This window comes from Rattus norvegicus, chromosome 2, assembly GCF_036323735.1.
Source record: "Rattus norvegicus strain BN/NHsdMcwi chromosome 2, GRCr8, whole genome shotgun sequence".
Lineage (NCBI taxonomy): Eukaryota > Metazoa > Chordata > Mammalia > Rodentia > Muridae > Rattus > Rattus norvegicus.
Genome location: NC_086020.1, coordinates 153,650,247 through 153,667,871, shown reverse-complemented (window position 1 = coordinate 153,667,871; position 17,625 = coordinate 153,650,247). Strand labels below are relative to the sequence as shown.

The following is a 17,625-nucleotide window of genomic DNA, read 5'->3' as shown; positions in this document are numbered from 1 at the left end:
GAGCCCCGGGGCAGCACCCCACGAGCAAACCTGAGCCTCGGGACCACAGGTAAGACCAAATTTTCTGCTGCAAGAAAGCTGCCTGGTGAACTCAAGACACAGGCCCACAGGAACAGCTGAAGACCTGTAGAGAGGAAAAACTACACGCCCGAAAGCAGAACACTCTGTCCCCATAACTGACTGAAAGAGAGGAAAACAGGTCTACAGCACTCCTGACACACAGGCTTATAGGACAGTCTAGCCACTGTCAGAAACAGCAGAACAAAGTAACACTAGAGATAATCTGATGGCGAGAGGCAAGCGCAGGAACCCAAGCAACAGAAACCAAGACTACATGCCATCATCGGAGCCCAATTCTCCCACCAAAACAAACATGGAATATCCAAACACACCAGAAAAGCAAGATCTAGTTTCAAAATCATATTTGATCATGATGCTGGAGGACTTCAAGAAAGACATGAACACACTTAGGGAAGCACAGGAAAACATTAATAAACAAGTAAAAGCCTACAGAGAGGAATCGCAAAAATCCCTGAAAGAATTCCAGGAAAACACAATCAAACAGTTGAAGGAATTAAAAATGGAAATAGAAGCAATCAAGAAAGAACATATGGAAACAACCCTGGATATAGAAAACCAAAAGAAGAGACAAGGAGCTGTAGATACAAGCTTCACCAACAGAATACAAGAGATGGAAGAGAGAATCTCAGGAGCAGAAGATTCCATAGAACTCATTGACTCAACTGTCAAAGATAATGTAAAGCGGAAAAAGCTACTGGTCCAAAACATACAGGAAATCCAGGACTCAATGAGAAGATCAAACCTAAGGATAATAGGTATAGAAGAGAGTGAAGACTCCCAGCTCAAAGGACCAGTAAATATCTTCAACAAAATCATAGAAGAAAACTTCCCTAACCTAAAAAAAGAGATACCCATAGACATACAAGAAGCCTACAGAACTCCAAATAGATTGGACCAGAAAAGAAACACCTCCCGTCACATAATTGTCAAAACACCAAACGCACAAAATAAAGAAAGAATATTAAAAGCAGTAAGGGAAAAAGGTCAAGTAACATATAAAGGGAGACCTATCAGAATCACACCAGACTTCTCGCCAGAAACTATGAAGGCCAGAAGATCCTGGACTGATGTCATACAGACACTAAGAGAACACAAATGCCAGCCCAGGTTACTGTATCCAGCAAAACTCTCAATTAACATTGATGGAGAAACCAAGATATTCCATGACAAAACCAAATTTACACAATATCTTTCTACAAATCCAGCACTACAGAGGATAATAAATGGTAAAGCCCAACATAAGGAGGCAAGCTATACCCTAGAAGAAGCAAGAAACTAATCGTCTTGGCAACAAAACAAAGAGAATGAAAGCACACAAACATAACCTCACATCCAAATATGAATATAACGGGAAGCAATAATCACTATTCCTTAATATCTCTCAATATCAATGGCCTCAACTCCCCAATAAAAAGACATAGATTAACAAACTGGATACGCAACGAGGACCCTGCATTCGGCTGCCTACAGGAAACACACCTCAGAGACAAAGACAGACACTACCTCAGAGTGAAAGGCTGGAAAACAACTTTCCAAGCAAATGGTCAGAAGAAGCAAGCTGGAGTAGCCATTCTAATATCAAATAAAATCAATTTCCAACTAAAAGTCATCAAAAAAGATAAGGAAGGACACTTCATATTCATCAAAGGAAAAATCAACCAAGATGAACTCTCAATCCTAAATATCTATGCCCCAAATACAAGGGCGCCTACATACGTAAAAGAAACCTTACTAAAGCTCAAAACACACATTGCACCTCACACAATAATAGTGGGAGATTTCAACACCCCACTCTCATCAATGGACAGATCATGGAAACAGAAATTAAACAGTGATGTAGACAGACTAAGAGAAGTCATGAGCCAAATGGACTTAACGGATATTTATAGAACATTCTATCCTAAAGCAAAAGGATATACCTTCTTCTCAGCTCCTCATGGTACTTTCTCCAAAATTGACCATATAATTGGTCAAAAAACGGGCCTCAACAGGTACAGAAAGATAGAAATAATCCCATGCGTGCTATCGGACCACCACGGCCTAAAACTGGTCTTCAATAACAATAAGGGAAGAATGCCCACATATACGTGGAAATTGAACAATGCTCTACTCAATGATAACCTGGTCAAGGAAGAAATAAAGAAAGAAATTAAAAACTTTTTAGAATTTAATGAAAATGAAGATACAACATACTCAAACTTATGGGACACAATGAAAGCTGTGCTAAGAGGAAAACTCATAGCGCTGAGTGCCTGCAGAAAGAAACAGGAAAGAGCATATGTCAGCAGCTTGACAGCACACCTAAAAGCTCTAGAACAAAAAGAAGCAAATACACCCAGGAGGAGTAGAAGGCAGGAAATAATCAAACTCAGAGCTGAAATCAACCAAGTAGAAACAAAAAGGACCATAGAAAGAATCAACAGAACCAAAAGTTGGTTCTTTGAGAAAATCAACAAGATAGATAAACCCTTAGCCAGACTAACGAGAGGACACAGAGAGTGTGTCCAAATTAACAAAATCAGAAATGAAAAGGGAGACATAACTACAGATTCGGAGGAAATTCAAAAAATCATCAGATCTTACTATAAAAACCTATATTCAACAAAACTTGAAAATCTTCAGGAAATGGACAATTTCCTAGACAGATACCAGGTATCGAAGTTAAATCAGGAACAGATAAACCAGTTAAACAACCCCATAACTCCTAAGGAAATAGAAGCAGTCATTAAAGGTCTCCCAACCAAAAAGAGCCCAGGTCCAGACGGGTTTAGTGCAGAATTCTATCAAACCTTCATAGAAGACCTCATACCAATATTATCCAAACTATTCCACAAAATTGAAACAGATGGAGCCCTACCGAATTCCTTCTACGAAGCCACAATTACTCTTATACCTAAACCACACAAAGACACAACAAAGAAAGAGAACTTCAGACCAATTTCCCTTATGAATATCGACGCAAAAATACTCAATAAAATTCTGGCAAACCGAATTCAAGAGCACATCAAAACAATCATCCACCATGACCAAGTAGGCTTCATCCCAGGCATGCAGGGATGGTTTAATATACGGAAAACCATCAACGTCATCCATTATATAAACAAACTGAAAGAACAAAACCACATGATCATTTCATTAGATGCTGAGAAAGCATTTGACAAAATTCAACACCCCTTCATGATAAAAGTCCTGGAAAGAATAGGAATTCAAGGCCCATACCTAAACATAGTAAAAGCCATATACAGCAAACCAGTTGCTAACATTAAACTAAATGGAGAGAAACTTGAAGCAATCCCACTAAAATCAGGGACTAGACAAGGCTGCCCACTCTCTCCCTACTTATTCAATATAGTTCTTGAAGTTCTAGCCAGAGCAATCAGACAACAAAAGGAGATCAAAGGGATACAGATCGGAAAAGAAGAGGTCAAAATATCACTATTTGCAGATGACATGATAGTATATTTAAGTGATCCCAAAAGTTCCACCAGAGAACTACTAAAGCTGATAAACAACTTCAGCAAAGTGGCTGGGTATAAAATTAACTCAAATAAATCAGTTGCCTTCCTCTATACAAAAGAGAAACAAGCCGAGAAAGAAATTTGGGAAACGACACCCTTCATAATAGACCCAAATAATATAAAGTACCTCGGTGTGACTTTAACCAAGCAAGTAAAAGATCTGTACAATAAGAACTTCAAGACACTGAGGAAAGAAATTGAAGAAGACCTCAGAAGATTGAAAGATCTCCCATGCTCATGGATTGGCAGGATTAATATAGTAAAAATGGCCATTTTACCAAAAGCAATCTACAGATTCAATGCAATCCCCATCAAAATACCAATCCAATTCTTCAAAGAGTTAGACAGAACAATTTGCAAATTCATCTGGAATAACAAAAAACCCAGGATAGCTAAAGCTATCCTCAACAATAAAAGGACTTCAGGGGGAATCACTATCCCTGAACTCTAGCAGTATTACAGAGCAATAGTGATAAAAACTGCATGGTATTGGTACAGAGACAGACAGATAGACCAATGGAATAGAATTGAAGACCCAGAAATGAACCCACACACCTATGGTCACTTGATTTTTGACAAAGGAGCCAAAACCATCAAATGGAAAAAAGATAGCATTTTCAGCAAATGGTGCTGGTTCAACTGGAGGTCAACATGTAGAAGAATGCAGATCGATCCATGCTTATCACCCTGTACAAAGCTTAAGTCCAAGTGGATCAAGGACCTCCACATCAAACCAGACACACTCAAACTAATAGAAGAAAAACTAGGGAAGCATCTGGAACACATGGGCACTGGAAAAAATTTCCTGAACAAAACACCAATGGCTTATGCTCTAAGATCAAGAATCGACAAATGGGATCTCATAAAACTGCAAAGCTTCTGTAAGGCAAAGGACACTGTGGTTAGGACAAAACGGCAACCAACAGATTGGGAAAAGATCTTTACCAATCCTACAACAGATAGAGGCCTTATATCCAAAATATACAAAGAACTCAAGAAGTTAGACCGCAGGGAAACAAATAACCCTATTAAAAAATGGGGTTCAGAGCTAAACAAAGAATTCACAGCTGAGGAATGCCGAATGGCTGAGAAACACCTAAAGAAATGTTCAACATCTTTAGTCATAAGGGAAATGCAAATCAAAACAACCCTGAGATTTCACCTCACACCAGTGCGATTGGCTAAGATCAAAAACTCAGGTGACAGCAGATGCTGGCGAGGATGTGGAGAAAGAGGAACACTCCTCCATTGTTGGTGGGATTGCAGACTGGTAAAACCATTCTGGAAATCAGTCTGGAGGTTCCTCAGAAAATTGGACATTGAACTGCCTGAGGATCCAGCTATACCTCTCTTGGGCATATACCCAAAAGATGCCTCAACATATAAAAGAGACACGTGCTCCACTATGTTCATCGCAGCCTTATTTATAATAGCCAGAAGCTGGAAAGAACCCAGATGCCCTTCAACAGAGGAATGGATACAGAAAATGTGGTACATCTACACAATGGAATATTACTCAGCTATCAAAAACAACGAGTTTATGAAATTCGTAGGCAAATGGTTGGAACTGGAAAATATCATCCTGAGTGAGCTAACCCAATCACAGAAAGACATACATGGTATGCACTCATTGATAAGTGGCTATTAGCCCAAATGCTTGAATTACCCTAGATCCCTAGAACAAACGAAACTCAAGACGGATGATCAAAATGTGAATGCTTCACTCCTTCTTTAAATGAGGAAAAATAATACCCTTGGCAGGGAAGGGAGAGGCAAAGATTAAAACAGAGACTGAAGGAACACCCATTCAGAGCCTGCCCCACATGTGGCCCATACATATACAGCCACCCAATTAGACAAGATGGATGAAGCAAAGAAGTGCAGACCGACAGGAGCCGGATGTAGATCGCTCCTGAGAGACACAGCCAGAATACAGCAAATACAGAGGCGAATGCCAGCAGCAAACCACTGAACTGAGAATAGGTCCCCTGTTGAAGGAATCAGAGAAAGAACTGGAAGAGCTTGAAGGGGCTCGAGACCCCAAAAGTACAACAATGCCAAGCAACCAGAGCTTCCAGGGACTAAGCCACTACCTAAAGACTATACATGGACTGACCCTGGACTCTGACCCCATAGGTAGCAATGAATATCCTAGTAAGAGCACCAGTGGAAGGGGAAGCCCTGGGTCCTGCTAAGACTGAACCCCCAGTGAACTAGTCTATGGGGGGAGGGCGGCAATGGGGGGAGGGTTGGGAGGGGAACACCCATAAGGAAGGGGAGGGGGGAGGGGGATGTTTGCCCGGCAACCGGGAAAGGGAATAACACTCGAAATGTATATAAGAAATACTCAAGTTAATAAAAAAAAAAAAAAAGAAAAAAAAGAAAAAAGGGGAGAAAGGGTCCTTCTCATCTTTTACTATAGTGGAAAGGCGTGATTATCTTAATAATTTTAATCTTCCATTTATAATATCACAACTGGAAGACAAGGGGAAGACGAGAGGATTAAAACTATTCTTCCTTCTAATGCTGCTTTCCCTCTTTATAACAGTCAAAGACTATCATAAACACCACGGATGCCAAATACTCAGAAATCAATGCTTTTCACAAGCACTTGGTTGTCTCCCTTCAAACACAGCCTTTAATAGTGAACCCTCATTTATTTGATATCATGGCCAATATTTTCTGAAAGGGAACTATTTGTTAGTGATTTTTACTCGTTCTACCACAGCAAAGGCAGAATCCATGGTTAGGTGATTACTGTATGTTGAGACTCAGTTATCTGCAGGGCGTCTGCATGGCACTCCAGCTATTTAAAGCTGTGAAAAGATTACAGCTCACACTAACTGGATTTCCACAGCTCCCTATCACTCAGCTGGAATTCCTCATAGGCAGATTAAAAGGAGCAATGCAAACAATGGTCTTTCAAAAGAAATAAGTATCTTTTATAATCCAAACAACTCCACAATTATTCAAAGAAGTAGTCATGAAAATAAACTTTAAATGTATAAATATAAAGGTAAATGGCATTAGCTTATAATGACTATAAATCAAGAAAATAACACTACACAAAGAGAACTGTAGTTTTTATACTTAAATGTAGCTACCTTATAAATTATACAATTTTAGAGTCAAAGATATCCAGGTGTGGCATTAGCCCAGAATCAGCAGGACCTGGGTTATCACTGAATCTATTCTCCTACTATATATGGCACAGAGATTGAATTCAAAGAAATAAAGTGGTCTTTACAAGTCAACTATTGGCCAATTATCAAAACAACTTGACATAGCATTCTCTCCTAGTCTCCTACTTCCCCCTCCCTTTATTTTTTATTTTTTATTTTTGGTTCTTTTTTTTTCCGGAGCTGGGGACCGAACCCAGGGCCTTGTGCTTCCTAGGCAAGCGCTCTACCACTGAGCTAAATCCCCAACCCCTTCCCCCTCCCTTTAAATGGTTAAATGACTTCCCAATACAAACCTATATTTTAAATCTCCATATCAATAATCACTACTATGAGTTACATAATCTTGTGAAGTAGCTCTCTTTACTGGGGCCACTCTCCAGAAAGAAAACAAGACTTAGGGAGTTCGGCTCAACAGAAAGCACCTAACTAGTAAATGAAGTAGTGACCATGGAGTCAGGCCCCTAAGACCCTGCACATGAGCTACTGAACAAGACGTAATATGGAGCTCCTGTCTTAATTCCTGAACTCATCACAAGAATAAGTCCTCTTGGTTTATTCTCCAACCTGCACTCTCAGTGTCTCTACAACATCATCCTATGTCCATTACCTGGGGTGATTCTATCATTAACTCACATCAAAATCCAAGCAATAGCATTCCTTCTTTTTCAGCTGGCACTAGCTGAAAGGAGTCAGCAGTATTCTAAATACTACTTACTAAGACGGTCTCTAGGCTGTTTATCCTTTTCTCCTTGGTGCTGTTTCTTTAATATAAAATCCTTCAATCAAACTCCTGTAGTACTTCTTCTATACCTCCTTTTACTTTTAAACCAGAATGAACTTAAAAAGAAAAGTAAACCTTAAAACATATCTTGTATTTATTTGTAATTTTATTTTTAAAACCCTAAAAAGAGTGGCTAAGGAAAGAATAAATGAGGGTAGATGACCTCAGGAACTGAGCTGGCGGATGACGCTCTGCTGCACACATGATGCTTTATAACATTATGTTTACATATGTCATTTACTCAGAAATGAAAGGAGAGGATGGGAAAACGGGAGAAATAAAGCAGAAAGGAAAACAGAAGAACCAATAATGTTTGCTGTCTCTCTCTAGATTCCCAGAGGGATCTTCTGGCTTTTTAGTATTTAATAATAAATTGGTAATGACACCTAAAGTATAGGAGAAGGATCTATATGTGATGTTGAGCTCCTGTCTTAGCTCCTGCACTCACCAAGTGAAAAGCCCTCTTATCCATGTTTTCAGAACACTCCTTGATTCCTCTTGCCTTAATTTTGTTTTTCTGTGTTTCCATTTCCTAGTTCCTTTTCCTTCCTAGTCTTTCTATATTCTTCCAGAGAGACTGATAGCTCCAAACTTCAAGAAAACCTTCCCTGATTGTTTGATTTGGGGATAGCTGCCTGTGCTTTTAACACACATCCCTAATATAATAGACATCTCCGTCACAGTACTTACACTATATTGTTTCATTACTTGTGTATCTGACCCTAAATAGAGGATGCCTCTTATGATCAAAGACCGTGTCTTATTCTTCTTTGCAATCTCCAGTACGTACAATAGTGCCAGACTTGTAACAGCACTGAAAGTAATCCATAGACAATGCACTTCCTTTGCTGTAGCCCATGGATCAGATCCCACAGTCACTGCTATTTAATTGTGCCATATGGGGAACATTGGTCACTAGAGCCTCCCCTTCTGCAAGTCTCTACAACTGTCTATTTCTGAGTAAAATACCTAAAAAGTTAAAAACTAAAAAGCACTTGAAAATCTAGGACTCCAAACCAGAACTCTTCTCAATCTTATATATGTCTTCCTGCCTATTGCATTCTCCCTTGAGTGTTCTAAACATCCTAGAAATTTAGCATGTCAAAGATAAAAGCATGCTCTTTCTCCTTATGACATGCCTTCTTCCAAAGTAAATCTAGCCCAGGAAAAAAGTAATGCAAACATTCTGGTGATACAGACCAGAAATCTAACAATTATCCTTAATATCTTGGACTGACTGCCATTAATGTTCTAGCGCATATCCCCATATCCAATGCTAAGTCCCTAGCCCAAGTTACCATTACATCCCTCCCAGATTGCCGTGCTACTTATCTGGCTTCTCTTCAAGCACCCTTATCTCTCTGTGATATGTACTCCACGGTGCAGCTGGAGCGATCTTTTCAGAACACTAATCTGATCATGTCACCCATCAGATGAAAACACTTTAAAGGTACCCTGTTACTCTCAAGATAGAGAACAAAACCCGTAACCTGGTTTACAAGTCCCTGCAGAGGTAAGCCCCTATCTGATTCTCTGACCCCATTTCAGATGGTGATTCCCCTTTCTGTTCAAGCCATTTTGATTATTTTGTACTCCCCATTCATATTAGTCTCCGGCTAATCTCAGCATGACCTTTTTATGACAATATTTCCTCTAGTGCAATTTTAAGCCTGCAATTGTTCTTACTGAATTTTGCTCTCTCTCTTAATTCTGTATGTATGTGTATGAATTATCTCTCTATATGATCATTTGTATTTATGTATATATATATGTATATACTCATATGTATTCATATATATATACACATATATATACATATATATATATATGTATGTATCAGAAACTATAAATACAAGCAAAAGTCAAGTAAGTAGCAAACTGCCCAAATAAAGCAATCCAAGAGAGAAGAGTGCCATCAAGCTCATTTTGTGTTGGTTATCTATAGCTGGGCCTTAAGTGAACTTTGGCTACCCAGTGACACTCACTTGTAGAAAACAATTTTTTCTTTTGCAAGCAGATGTCAATTGCAGATACCTTCTTGAGAGCAGTGTCCACTTCCTCTTTCAGCAATGAGATTCCGTGTAGTTTGAACCATTCAGGCCCCATGCATACTGCTGCAGTCCCCCACTGTGAGTTCACCACATGTGTCAGTCTCACGGTTTCCTTCGTGTCTTAGGATTTGGTTTGATAGAGACATGCCATTTAGGACTGACTGTTCTAAAATCTCTCACTTTTTGCATGCCATTCAGTTGTGGCTCTCTGTATTAGGTGTTTTGTTTTCCCCAACCCATGGGGGATCTAGTTTTAGGTTCTTGGCAATCAGTGTAGTATCAGACATGGGTTCCATCTCCAAGCAGAATGGTTGGTTACTTTACAATTTTTGTGCAACAATTAAGTCAGCATATCTTGCAGACAGGTCACGACTGTAGACTGATTAACCTAATAGGAACTACTTAGACATTATTAGAAGTGTAACTCTTATGAAATTTTTAAAATTTTCCCATTTGAAACTGTAGATACACTTAACAGCCAACTGTTTTTAGGTATTTGAAATTCCAAGTACAGTTCTTGTAAGCCTCTCAGGTATGAGTAGCTAGTCCCACCCAACCCTCAACCTACTTCTCTAAGGTCTATAATGGAGTTCCCAGTCCCTCAACGCAGAAGAGCAGTCAAGTACTACCCTACGAAGAAAAAAATCCAAGATCAGGCCACAAAATCCCATCAATCCCTGAGTTTGTTCCAAGATCAAGCCATAAAATCCCTCCAATCCCAGATCACCCCAGAAAACTACCCCACCCCAAGAAACCTTATATAAAGCCTGTCTCCTCCTCAGTGCAAGGTTTGCTGTATGGAGAGATGCTGTGACGGTTCCTGTTCAGCTATAACACTTAAAGTTCTGGACTCATGTAGACGAATGATGAGTTCAAGGACAGAATGACAATGAGGCACATATACACAAAGTGAGGCATCATCTCTCAAACACATAATAGCAAAAGAAAGGGGTTTTATGAGGAATAGCATAAGACTTTTATAGTGTGTCCTAATTTACATTGCAAAATAGAAAGAAAAAATAAAAAATCTGTTCTCCTAGTGCTCTGGTATATGTGAATAGGATAAGAATTCCTTTCTAGTAATGGGTCAACCATTTCTCAGGAAGACATGCTAGAGGTTGACAATTTCTTATCAAAAATGCCAGAGAACACTAGTATTTTCGATTTTTAATTTAGAATATTTTCATATTTATAAGAACATATTTTTATATAAAATAATTAGTGTACTTGCATTTGACAACAACTAGTCTCAAGATGTTAAGTATGGAACTTTATACTTTGGTACCAATGTAAGCACTCAAAAAGTTTCACAACTTGGAGTATTTTAGCTTGAGATTTTCAGAATTGGAAAAATGTTGATGGGGTTAAAAAAAAAAAGAAAGAAAACAGGACTTCAACTGCTGATACTAGATTAAAATTATGCTAAAGTACACTCAAAGACATTAGAAATAATAAACTTAAATAAAGTTACAGACTATAAAAATAACTAATTTGGGTAAAAAGGATTACATTGAAATTTAGAGTTATTAGAAAACAAGCAATTATAAAAAGACCATAAAAGACAGTGTAAATCAAAAATATATAAGAAGGAAAATATAAATCATTAGGAAATATAAAACGTAGTAAAGGAAAAACTTGACAATATAGTAATTTGCTGATCACACAATAAAGGAGCTTCACAGAAAATAAATAACCTGAAAGCTAAAGCAAGATACAGATACACAATTACAGTAAAATTAAACAAAACGTGGTAAATATACTAAAGCTATTAAAATGAGATAGTATTGCAAATTACTTTTGAAGTAGCTATATGATGACATGTTCTCAAGTAATTATGTCAATAAAAAATTATTTTGAAAGTGCTGAAATTTAAAAATCTGTCAACTTATAATTAATCCCATATAGACAACTTTCTAATACTAAAGATGTGTAGATGACCCAGTAGTGAAGAACTTGCAGACCAAGCCTGGGGACATGTTCCAACACCCAGAGATCATTTAAAAAGGCAAACCTAGCAGTGCATACTATGTTACTGCCTCAAATTAGTTGATGGAAACAGGAGAATTTCTGGAAGTTTGTGGACAGGATAGTTTCACTTAAGAAGCAGCAAAAACAGAGGCGGGGGGAGGGAGGGAGGCAGAGAGGGAGGGAAGGAGTGAGGGAGGGAGGACTACCAAAAAACAAACAAACGGCTCTCTGTTCCTCCCTGGTCCAGAGACAGCCACATCTTCTCATGCAGTGCCAGCCTTGTCCCATAGAGAAGATGGTGAAGATCAGTGTAAACGGATTTGGCCAGATTGAGCACCTGGTTACCAGGGCTGCCTTCTGCTCCGCATCTGACAAAGTGGAGATTGTTTCCATCAATGACCCCTTAATTGACCTCAACTACATACATGGTCTACATGGTCCAATATGACTCTATCCATGGCAAATTCAATGGCATTGTCAAGGCTGAGAATGGGAAGCTTGTCATCAACGGGAAGCCCATCACCATCTTCCAGGAGCGAGATCCCGCTAACATCAAATGGGTGACACTGGTGCTGAGTATGTCGTGGAGTCTACTGGCATCTTCACGACCATGAAGAAGGCTGGGACTCACTTGAAGGGTGGGGCCAAAAAGATATTCATCTCTGCCCCTTTGGCTGATGCCCCCATGTTTGTGATTGGTATGAACCACGAGAAAGAAATATGACAACTCACTGAATGCATCCTGCACCACTAACTGCTTAGCCCCATGGCCAAGGTCATCTATGACAACTTTGGCATCGTGGAAGGGCTCATGACCACAGTTCATGCCATCACTGCCACTCAGAAGACTGTGGATAGCCCCTCTGGAAAGCTGTGGTGTGATGTGGGGCAGCCCAAAACATTGTTTCTGCTTCCACTGGTGCTGCCAAGGCTGTAGGCAAGGTAATCCCAGAGCTGAACAGGAAGCTCACTGGCATAGCCTTCTGTGTTCCTACCCCAAATGTATCTGTTATGGATCTGACATGCTGCCTGGAGAAACCTGCCAAGTAGGATGACATCAAGAAGGTGGTAAAGGAGGCATCTGAGGGCCCACTAAAGGCCATCCTGGGCTACACTGAGGACCAGGTTGTCTCCTATGACTTCAACAGCAACTCCCCACTCTTCCACATTTGATGCTGGGGCTGGCAATTGCTCTCAATGACAACACTGTAAAGCTCATTTCCTGGTATCACAATGAATACGGCTACTGCAACAGGGAGGTAGAGCTCATGTCCTACATGGCCTCCAAGGAGTAAGAAACCGTGGACCACCTACCCCAGCCCAGCAAGGAGAGCAAGAGAGAGGCCCTCAGTTGCTGAGGAGTCCCCATCCCAACTCAGCCCCCAACACAGCATTTCCATCCCAGACTCCCAAGAGGAGCCTAGGGAGCCCTCCCTACTCTCTTGAATACCATCAATAAAGTTCACTGCAACTAAAAACAAAAACAAAAACAAAAAAAAAACAAAAATAAAAACAAAAACAAAAACCCAAGCAAACAAACAAAACCTATAACACAGAGTAGAGGATGAAAGTGTTAGGTTTTGGTAACAAATCTCACTTTCCAACTAAAGAGATGTTAGAACCTATGTGCTAAGTAGACTACAAAGAGACAAACATGCAACATACTTCATATATTCCATAATGCTTCCAGCATGACAGGAATGCACACAGGACAGCAGCTCCATAAAACTTACAATGGAACCAAAAAGTTCTAGGTGCTTAGTGACATCATTGCCACTGTAAAGACACATACATTAATGTGCTCATACTGATATGAGCAAATACACTTCACTGTCAGTCACATAAAGTACAGGATATAAAGTTTTATATAATGTTGTTATACTCGATAATGATAATAAATTGTGTTACCTATCTATGCATTTGTCACATTACATTTTTAATTGCTAATTTAAGGTATAATATATCTACTTTATATACTATAAAGGGTTTGATAAGCTTTAACACTAACAGTCATATATATCTCATTTTACCACTTCTAATTATGTCAGGAGGCTATAAGTGACCTATATCATCTAAGCTTGTTAATGGCTCACTTTTTAGAATATATGTCATTAAGAAGTGCATGACTGAATTAGAGGTTTTGGGTATTCGACACACATGGATATAGATAGATAGTTGGACAGATTATATAAATATGAAAGCAGATATATTTTAAAATACAAGAGAGGTATGGAGCCAAACACCTATAATGCTAGCACTTTAGGTGTAGGAGCAGGTGGATCAGAAATCCAAGGCTAGCCTTGGATAATACCTTAAGGGTCTAGAGGCTACCTAAGACCCTGTCTCAAAAATAAAGTTTTAAAAAGGGCAAGTAAAATAAAAACACAATAGAGAAATGAAAATGAATCATTATGAGCTATTCAAACAGACCATAAAGTCCAACAAATGGAAAGCAGAAATAAAAATAGAATTAACAGATTTTATCATCATGGTGGGAAGCATGGCAGTATGCTGGCAGACATGGTGCTGGAGGAACTGAGAGTTCTATATCTTGATCCAAAAGCAGCCAAAAGAGGATGTGTTTGCCACTGGGTATAGATTGAGCACTTTAGACCTCAAGGTTCTGCCTCCACAGTGATACACTTCCTTTAACAAGGCCACACCTCCTGATGATGGCAGTCCCTATAGCCTAGCGTTCAAATACATGAATCTATGAGGGCCATACCTATTCAAATGACTACAAAGCCCAATATATCAATTATTACATTAAATTGTATACCTACATTAAGTAAATGAGAGTGATTATTATACTGGCTTAAAAATAATATACACATCTATATACAAGAAATCCATGGGAAGCAATATATAATTTAAAAGGCATGATAAAAGATAAACAATGGCATGCCATGAATGCACTGACAAAAAACATTGAAAGTAGTAACAGTAATGTTGGAAAATACACAGTTTTGAATCAATGAAATTACTAAAATGAGAGATGAAAAGTCAAATCACCAAAAAGATGCAATCATACATTTATACAAGGCGAATACTCTCTCTCTCTCTCTCTCTCTCTCTCTCTCTCTCTCTCTCTCTCTCTCTCTCAAAAAGCTGAAATGCTCAAACATTCAACAATCAAAACCCAAAACTCAAGAAAAAAGAGGTATAAGGGACAAGTAGAGAATTCAACACATCCATTAGTAAATACTGAGAACTACACAGTCAAGAGATTAAACAATAGAAAATAGCACGAAAATATGACTTGATCTAGCACTTATGCATCACATATCACAACTAGTGCATAAAGAACATGGCATGATCACTAGGACTGACCACACCCTGACTCATAAAGGAACCCATGGACATGTGCAAAAACTAAAGTCTCACAGCTGGTTTATCATAAAGGAGGAAAACTAGAGTTCGGTAATGAAGACATAGCATGAACAGACATTAGAAATAATATCCCACCTGTAAGTAATTCATATAATAAAAAAGGAAATCACAAAGGAAACCAAAAACTATGCTGGATGGAATGACACGCAAGAACAATGAGAAAATATGGAATGTAGCCAAACTTATGCTAGCATGGGAGACAGGGCTAAATATGTGCCTAGGAAGACATTATCAAATGCAACTTTAGAAAATAATAAGGTGAAGTCAATAAACTAAGTTCCTATCTTAAGAAGCAAGAAGAAAAATATAAGATAAATAAAAAATAATAAAAGCAGAAATCTATTAAAAAATAATAGGGGGAAAAATCAATGAATCCCCAAGACCTCTAGCAATTTTTAGAAAGAAATCAAGACATGAGAACACAGTAAAAAGACATACAAGAAAGATTATGAGAAGTCCTCTGTAATGTAAATGAAATAAGCCAGTTTCTGATCCCCAAAACTGCCCACGCAAGCACAATAGAAAATAGATCATCTGAATAAATGTTTTTAAAACAGTAATCATTAAAAGAATAAAAAGAATCCCCTATCTATAAAAAGAATCATACCTATGCAATTCTATATTAACTCTAAATAATATTTCAAAAAATGAATATATTTCAACTTATTGTGTGAAGTAAGCATTATTCTGATAACTAAGCTAAATTAAGAGCACAAAAATAAATCAGCAAATTGAATCTAGCAACATATCAAAAGAATGCATCACAATCAAATGAGGTTTACCCCAGAAATGTAAAGATGATTCACTGGTAAAAAGTAAATGAATACAAGATATCAGCAGTTGAGAGAAGAGAAGGTCACATAATAGTCTCTGGTGGGAATTCTGGTGCAATTCTGATAGGACTACCTTTTTATCTCTTATGTTTTTAATGTTCTTTTCTTTGTTTTGTGCATTTGGTATTTTGACTATTAAGTGACGGGAAGAATTTCTTTTCTGATCCAATCTACCTGGCGTTCTGTAGGCGTCTTGTGTGTTACATGCATCTCTTTTCAGGCTGACTGAGTTTGCTTTTATGATTTTTTGAAGATATTTACTGGCCCCTTAAGTTGGGAGTCTTCACTCTCATTTATACCTATTATCCTTAGGTTTGGTCTCTTCATTGTGTCCTGGATTTCCTGGATGTATTGAGTTAGGAGCTTTTGGAGTTTTGCATTTTCAATGACAGTTGTGTCAATGTTTTCTATGGTATCTTCGGCCCTGAGATTCTTTCTTAAATCTCTTGTACTCTGTTCATAATGCTTGCGTCTATGACTCCTGATGTCTTTTCTAGGTTTTCTATCTCCAGGGTTGTCTCCCTTTGTGATTTCTTTATTGTTTCTCTTTCCACTTTTAGATTCTGGATGGTTTTGTTCAATTCCTTCACCTGTTTGGTTATGTTTACCTATAATTCTTTAAGGGATTTTTGTGTTTCCTCTTTACGGCCTTCTACCAGTTCACGTGTGTTGTCCTTTATTTCTTTAAGTGACCTATTTATGTCCTTAAAGTCCTCTAACATCATCATAAGTTGTGATTTTTCAATCAAAATCTTGCTTTTCCAGTGTGTTGGGGTATCCAGGGCTTGCTGTGGTGTGGGAACTGAGTTCTGATGATGCCAAGTGGCCTTGGTTTCTTTTGATTAAGTTCTTGCCCTTGCCTCTTGCCATCTGCTTGTCTTTGGTGTTAGCTTGTCTTACTGTCTCTGACAATGGCTTGACCCTCCTGTAAGCCTGTGTGTCAGTATTCCTGGAGACGGACTTTCTCCCACCAGGATCTGGGTACAGAGAGCTGAGTCCCAGGGTCAGCTCTGGGCGCCAGTGGAAACCTGAAGGATGCTGTCCCAGACCGCCCCTCTGTTCCTGTGTCCAGATGGTTCCAGGCAGGTTGCTCTTGGTCCAGGAATGTGAGCAGAAGTGGTGGTCTCACCTGTGCTCTCAGGACTGTCCACACTTCTGAGAATCCAGCTCTCTACCCACAGGATCTGGGTACAGAGAGCTGTGTTCCAGGGTCAGCTCCAGGCTTAGCAAAACAATGTTTTAAGAAACTGATAGGGGTTGGGGATTTAGCTCAGTGGTAGAGCGCTTGCCTAGCAAGCGCAAGGCCCTGGGTTCGGTCCCCAGCTCCGGAAAAAAGAAAAGAAAAAAAAAAAAAAGAAACTGATATCAGAACATAGAAAGATATTCCATTCTCTTGGGTCAGTAGGATTAATATAGTAAAAAAAGGCCATCCTATGAAAAGCAATCTAGAGATTTAATGCAATGTCCATCAACATTCCAACATTATTGTTCACAGAAATCAACAGGACAATTTTCAGCTTCTTATAGAAACACATGAACACACGCACACAGCACACACACACACACACACACGATGGCTAAAATAATTATTCAGAATCATAAAGGAATGTTGGAAGTTATCCATATCATGATCTGAGTCATACTATAAAGCTATAGTTTAAAAACAGCATGGCATTGGCTAAAAACAAACTCTTTGATAAGGAGTTTAAATGAAGACACAGAAATAAGTCTTCATACTTATAGACTGATTTCTGATATTAAAAAGAACTTAGAAATGCATACTTGAAAAAAGACACCATCTTCAACAAATGTGCTAGTCTA

General features: G+C 38.7%; 1 protein-coding gene and 1 pseudogene across 4 annotated transcripts in view; one reads left to right on the top strand and one right to left on the bottom strand.

Moving 5' to 3' along the window:
* Rsrc1 (arginine and serine rich coiled-coil 1) overlaps nt 1-17,625 on the bottom strand; it is a 405,987-nt gene that overhangs the window by 274,954 nt on the left and 113,408 nt on the right. The gene's annotated exons all lie outside the window — the stretch shown is intronic.
* Nucleotides 11,812-12,876, top strand: LOC134485625 (glyceraldehyde-3-phosphate dehydrogenase-like; annotated as a pseudogene).